Here is a 6849-nt window from a genome sequence, read left to right as displayed (position 1 = left end):
CCTGGTCTCCTCCACTCCTGGTTCCCTCAGGCAGAACATTATATATATTTTAACCAGAAGTTTCTTTTCTTTCCAAAAAGACCACTTTATTTTGACTCTGTTCTACTACTTCCCTTAGATGTTTGAAAACTGTTTTTAATATCTTCATCCTCAAGCTCATCAATTTCTGTTTTATACAGAGAGATTTCCTTTGTTATTTCTAAGTAGGATACTTTCTTGGTTTTGCTTTTTTAAGTGGCTTTTTATACTCCTATGCTGTCATATACTGTACTTCACCATATCCTTTTCAAGATTTCCCTTTTTCTTCCTTCAAAAATTTATCTTCCGGAAAGCATTCCTATCTGCTCATGCTTTCACATGAGTTAGTGAAATGTGAAATTTGTTCCCCAAAGTAATGTTCCAGTTCACTTTGACACAGGAAAATACAACAATAAACTGTAATTGTTCTCCTGTAAACAGGTACGTAACCCTCCGTTAAGCTGCTCCTGTGTGTGCAATGGAACTTGAAGTAGCGTGAGTAACCTGCTTGTGAGGAGACCACATAGAACTAAGACACACACACAAAAATGATCCCTGGAAGCTCTTTGTTCAGCCTTGCTCTACTTTCTAATAGTGGATTTTGCCTTCATTTCATTTGCTTTTCTTCTCCACGTTTTGTTTTGCACCACAGTCCTCTCTAAAGAGTGCAAGCCAGTAGTTCTCCTTGAGTCAGTCTCTCTGCATGGTCACATTCCACAGTGCCACTTTTGCATCTGGTAGCACATTTATGGTTTTGCTACTTTGATCTGTTTAATTGTACTTCCTACTGTTCTCTAGAGAACTCTCTTCGTATCTGTCTACAACCTGTGCTCCTCCTGTAAAAAGCAATGTCAGCTGCATTAAATAAAATTCATTTTTGAGTGTATATTAGAGTCCCAGTTTCACTTGTGTATTTTACTTTCCTGGAAGTACCTGAGAATCTCCTTGTAAAAAAGTCTCCAGGCCATATATACAGACAGAAGCTATAAAAGCAGGCTTGTCTCATTTCTCTGGCACCTTGCACTATACACCCTTCACACACAATCCCCCACCACTGCGTATGGGCTGCTGATGGGGTTGCTGGGAAATGTCTTCACATATTTCATCAGTGTTCAGACAGATGGTCTTAAACAGAAACTGTTTGTGTTGTTGTTTTCCTAATCAAACATTTGCTTCATAGAAATAAAATTAATATTCTTCCCACTTTCCTCTTAAAGCATGGTATCTCTTCAAATTCCTCAACCCAATAGCTTTTCTCCTTGCTACCGTTGTGCCTATCATATGTTTTATGCTATGCTTAGAAAATTCTTGAAATCAAGGTCCAGTTTCATTGTCTACAACTTTTAGTCTTTCAATTTTCAAAAATTACCAAGGCGAGATTCTGTTTGCAATTACTATTTTTAAATAGTGTAGTAAATCATATGTAAGATGTGCTTAAATATGTAAAACATTTCTTTAGAGTACTTACTTCCTTGAACTTAGTTCTTGAGCTGATCATTTCCAATAAATAAGCAAGTGCTTATTATTTTGTTGCCACCTTGCATCAGCTCAGACTCCTTCTTTCCTATTTCTGAAGTTCCTTTATAAATATTGCTACCATCATTTAGGGAGCACAAGTATCACCATTGTTTTTCTTTAGTGCCAACTTAAACTGCAACTTTTTTTTTCCTTTTACTCTCCATACTCTATCTCTGCACAACCTCAGATGTCTGTAGGAAGTGTCTTTGTTCTTGTCTGTTTTTCTCTTCTCTCACCATCCTATCTTTACAGACCTGTTATTTCCATTTGGATTACTGCTTCCATGTCCTCACCCTGACTTTCTCAGTCTATGTACTCCTTTAAAGATTTCTGCAGCTATTTTACTCTTTAAAGCTGTTGGCTTGATTCCTTCCCTGGGGAATTTTCTTTATATCATTTTTAAAAATATGAGCCACCACTTTGTGACAGCTGGAAAGGTGAACAGGAATTCTCTATTCTTGATTATTCCTCTTATATTTTTAAAAATTTCTTCTTCTCATAGGGACATTCTCAGCCTCCAAATACCTCTGCCAAATTTCTCAGCTGTTGAGAGATTAATTTCAGCTATTACCATAGCAGGATCAGAAAAACTAACATCTTTCACATTGCATTATAGAACCTCTATTTTCCCTTGTGTGTGTGTATGTATATGTATATGTATATATGTGTGTGTGTATATATATATATATATATATATATATATATATATATATATATTTAAAAAAATCTATCAGCTCCTATCATTTTTCCAGGGATCTTTTTGGTAATACAACTATAAATGTGTGTATGTAAGTTAGCATCATTTGATCTCATATTGAAGATTGGCTTACACTTTGATTTTATTGCCAAGTATCTTGGAGTCAGAAAAACCTCAAACACTAGCCCCAGAGGGAAGGGTGGAAGTAAGCTCTGGTGGCAGTTTAATGAATGTTTACCCTTTTGAATCAAAGAGTAGTAATCCTTCCCCCCATTGATATTATCACTTACTATAGATAAGCATTTCCATTCTGTGTCTCTAATTTTCCTGCCCTCAGTCTTACCCACTGATTTATAGAATACATTATTTGCTACAATTATCATCCCATACAATGTTGCTTCTGACCAAGGCATTCACTTTACAACAAAAGAGTAAAGCAAAGGACTCATACCCAAGGGAATCACTCACCTTGTTGGGTGCCTCATTACCCAGAAGCAGTTGGTCCAGTTATATAGTGGAATGGCTTATAGAAAATACCTGGTAGAATTGAAGAAATGTTCTAAATTTTTTTTTATTTATGACCACAAATGTTTTTTTCTGTCTTAGAAAACAGATTGGAAACTCAATGGTTGAAAGTGAGAATGACTCCTTTCATTATAATCCCTCAGAACACCCTCAAAAATGATTTTGTCTCCCCTCCCTATAATTTACTGCTTTGATGGTTTACAGGTGTTCGTTTCCAAAGGCGGAATTGTTTTACAAGGGCACAGTGATGGTTTCAATGAACTCGAAATTAAAAACAAAACAAAGAAAAAAAACCTTACTCTTACTGAGTTTCTAATGCAACCAAATTAATAGGTAAAGGCCAACTGTTTGTAGTTACAATCTTAATAGTAAGGTGCAATATAATTTCTGCTACACAGTAGAAGCAGAGAGGATTATGTTTGTCCAACTCATGGGTTCTCAAGGCCACAGCAATCAAATATCAAACATAGCATGATATTTAAGGAGTCAAAGTTTGAATCACCTTACTAAGCAGAGTATCACAAACTTTTGAGGCACTGACTGAGTATAAATGGAACATAGCGTGGAAAGTGAAAGAAACAAGTTTTAAATAGCAACTAAATACCAGTTGTTAAACAAAGACTAGACAAATAATCATATTGTCTTCATTGTTCTGTATCTTATCAGTTGCCTTTTTTAAAGCTTTTCTTTTCTCAGCACGCCATGACTACATTGGTCAGTAGAACTTGCGATTCTTGATCTCAGGATTGTGAGTTCAAGCTCCATACTGGGTATGGAGTATACAATAAATAAATAAACAAGTAAATAATATGAATTTAAAAAGTGAAGACTTTCTTTTTTTCTGCACAATTTTTATAAAGGGTTGAGGGAATGACTTATTAATCAGTCTTTACAGGTTATAGAAGGGGGTTTGTGATTACACTAGAAAAGAAATAAAGACTATCTAATGCTATATATAGTATAACATATGATGAGGATTTCAGGAAAAGAGCAAACACATTGTCACTTGCACATCATCTTTGTCAGTCACATGATCTTGTTGCCATTGTTTGGGAGATAAGCTTGAATAGAAGGCTGTGTACTGGCACTGAGGAAAAGGATTGTTGGTACTCAGAACCATTCTCACCACCTTCCGTGCTCTCTCCTATAGCTTAGAAGCATGTCTAGAACACAAATTTCCCAGGGTGCTTTGTGGCAGGGCTTTGGTTTAGATTATAATAATATGAGTGACTGTTAGATCTGGAAGGCAGAAGTGAAACAGTTCTATTCTTCCTTTTGCAGCAGAAAGCAAAAGCATGGATATGGTGAATGTGAGAATTTTTAGTGTCTGCTGGCCATTAAGAATCATTCTCTTCAGTGTTACAGCCTGCCCTGCAGCAACCAACAGCAGTGACTTCCCGTACCTTTTGAGCAGGGTTGGAAATAGGAACTTCATAATTCCCCCAAAGCTATCAACAAACCTGAGATCTATTGGTGGTATGCCCTGACCTTTTACTTCTCAGTCCTTTCAACAGATTTGTAAGCACTTAATTTGCTGTGCTAAACTCTAAATTGCTTGCAATATTTAAAGAGGTTTATGTTATCCTAATAGAACCATCAATGACAAAAGGTTATACATAAAGTGAATGAGGATTTATAAAGATTTATAAAATAATACTACATGGACTTCTATGCTCATTTAAATAACACTATGCATGTAACAAAATAATTTCTAGTAAATAAAGGGCTCTTAATATCAGTAATCAAATAATATCAATAAATAAAAGGCAAACATCTACAGAGAAATTAGACAAAAGTTGTTAAGAACCAGTACTTAAGAATGCGGTCATTGCTATCCCCTGCTAATTTCTTCTCTGAAAATCCAACTCAACAAAAATAGGCCAAAAAGCAAACCAAAAAAAAAAAAAAAAAAAAAAAAAACCTCACAGAAAGAAACAACAACAAAACCAACAAAGGGGAATAGATAAAGCATCCATATAATGTTACTTTAAGAAAAGGGGTAATAAAAAAAAAAAAAGAAAAGGGGTAATAGGAAAACTTCCCAACAGAGAAAAAACATGGAAGAAAACCGAGACATTAAAGCAGATAAAATTTGAATCCAACACTCCCAACATTAACACAAAAATATTAAATATGTAATCACAACTTTTACAAAAAAAAAAAAAAAACACTAAGCACACAGGAAAGAATGGCCAGTAAAGAGGAAGATAAATAGGAAGAAAAGAAACAGAACAGTAGGATACATAGAAAAGTGAAATGAGAAAAATTAACAAAAGGAAACTAAATTCAAATAAGTAGTGAACAAGTAGTAAAGAAAAGACAGGAACCAAATATATAACATGTGCAAAACTGAATATGTGAAGGAGAAAATGAAATAAACAAATGTTCCGTTGAGTTTATTAGGAAAGATCCATTTGGCTTCTTGGTGAAAAAGAGTATGTCACTTATAAAGGAAAGGAAACAAGACAGATAAATTGAAAATGAAGGTCCAGGTAATCACTTTGGCTGCAATATTCATTGATAGAAGATCAACACTTGCAAAGAGACTCAAGGAAAGAAAATATGATACAAGGATCTTATATCCAGCAAAGTCATCTTCCAAGTATAAAGTATATAGACAAAACAGTTTTTACCGTAAAATAGCAGGATACATTTTTCATACAAGCCTTTCTGGAAGAAAGGCTATAGTTAGGTAAGAAGTGAATGGAAAGATCCTGGCAAAAGACTATTAGGGAGAATTTATTTATTTACTTATTTTTAGAGATTTTATTTATTTATTTATTCATGAGAGACACAGAGAGAGAGACAGAGGGAGAAGCAGGCTCCGTGCAGGGAGCCTGATAAGGAACTGCAGGATAGTGCCCTGGGCGGAAGGCAGGCGCTAAACCGCTGAGTCACCCAGGGATCCTCCAGTGGAATGAATTTAATATATTCAACTAAAAATTGAAACCATAAAAACCAAGGCAGGAATAGGAATAATAGGATAGAATATAAATATTGGATATTCTGATAATATCAAATGAATAAAGGAAAACAAAATAATTTGGATATTAAAATAATTCTCCTTATTACCTTATGCACAATAGCTTGCAGCCAAAGGACATCTTTTAAAATGACAAATTCGGGCAGCCCCGATGGCACAGCGGTTTAGTGCAGCCTGCAGCTCGGAGTGTGATCCTGGAGACCTGGAATCGAGTCCCACGTCTGGCTCCCTGCGTGGAGCCTGCTTCTTCCTCTGCCTGTGTCTGTGCCTCTCTCTCTCTCTCTGTGTCCCTATGAATAAATAAATTTAAAAAATAAAATGATAAATTCAGGGACAAAAGCATAGATTTCATACAAAGATAAACACAAAAGGAAGATAATATTAAGTGACGGAGCAGAGGAAGGTATGAGGGAGGAAGAGAATGCAAGATTTTTTTCTCATAATGAATACAAAGGGGAGCCTAAATATTTTATTCAAAAGTCTCATTATAAAAATAATCACTTAAAAACTTACTAAATATTAGAGTAGTCATAATATATATGTATAATGTAGCTATATATGTAGATTATATATGTATAATATATCAGAAGATATATATTTATACTCAAACATAAGCACAAATATATACAAAATCTGATATAGCACATCACTTTAGAGTCACGGGAAAGAAGGAGGGAAAGGAGGAGGAGGAAAAAAGGGGGAAGAAGGAGGAAAGGGAGAGGAGAAAAATGGGGAAGAAGAGGAGAAAGAAAACAGATTAATTCCATAAATATTTTTTTTTTTATAATTGAGCTTTAATGAATAGTAGGAAACAATTCAGCATTGCTTCCACTCTCCAAGGGTAGGTTTTCTTTGTTATAAATATTGTTAAATGTTTCCCCAGGCAAGTGAAATATTTTAATGTAGAACTATAGACAAAATATAAATGAATATTGGAGGATATGTATCAATGATGAGTTTGAGAACTTGAAAATCTTTTACCTTAATATTGTCTCTCCGAATTAATTATTTAATGAATATTTTATTATTATCATAAAGAAAAAGAACTGTGTTGGAAAGGGACAGGGAAGGCAATTAGCTGTATGTGATTATTTAAAAAAGAGCAAGT

This window comes from Vulpes vulpes, unplaced genomic scaffold (genome assembly GCF_048418805.1).
Source record: "Vulpes vulpes isolate BD-2025 unplaced genomic scaffold, VulVul3 Bu000000673, whole genome shotgun sequence".
In the NCBI taxonomy this organism is placed as follows: domain Eukaryota; kingdom Metazoa; phylum Chordata; class Mammalia; order Carnivora; family Canidae; genus Vulpes; species Vulpes vulpes.
This window is presented reverse-complemented; position numbering follows the sequence as displayed.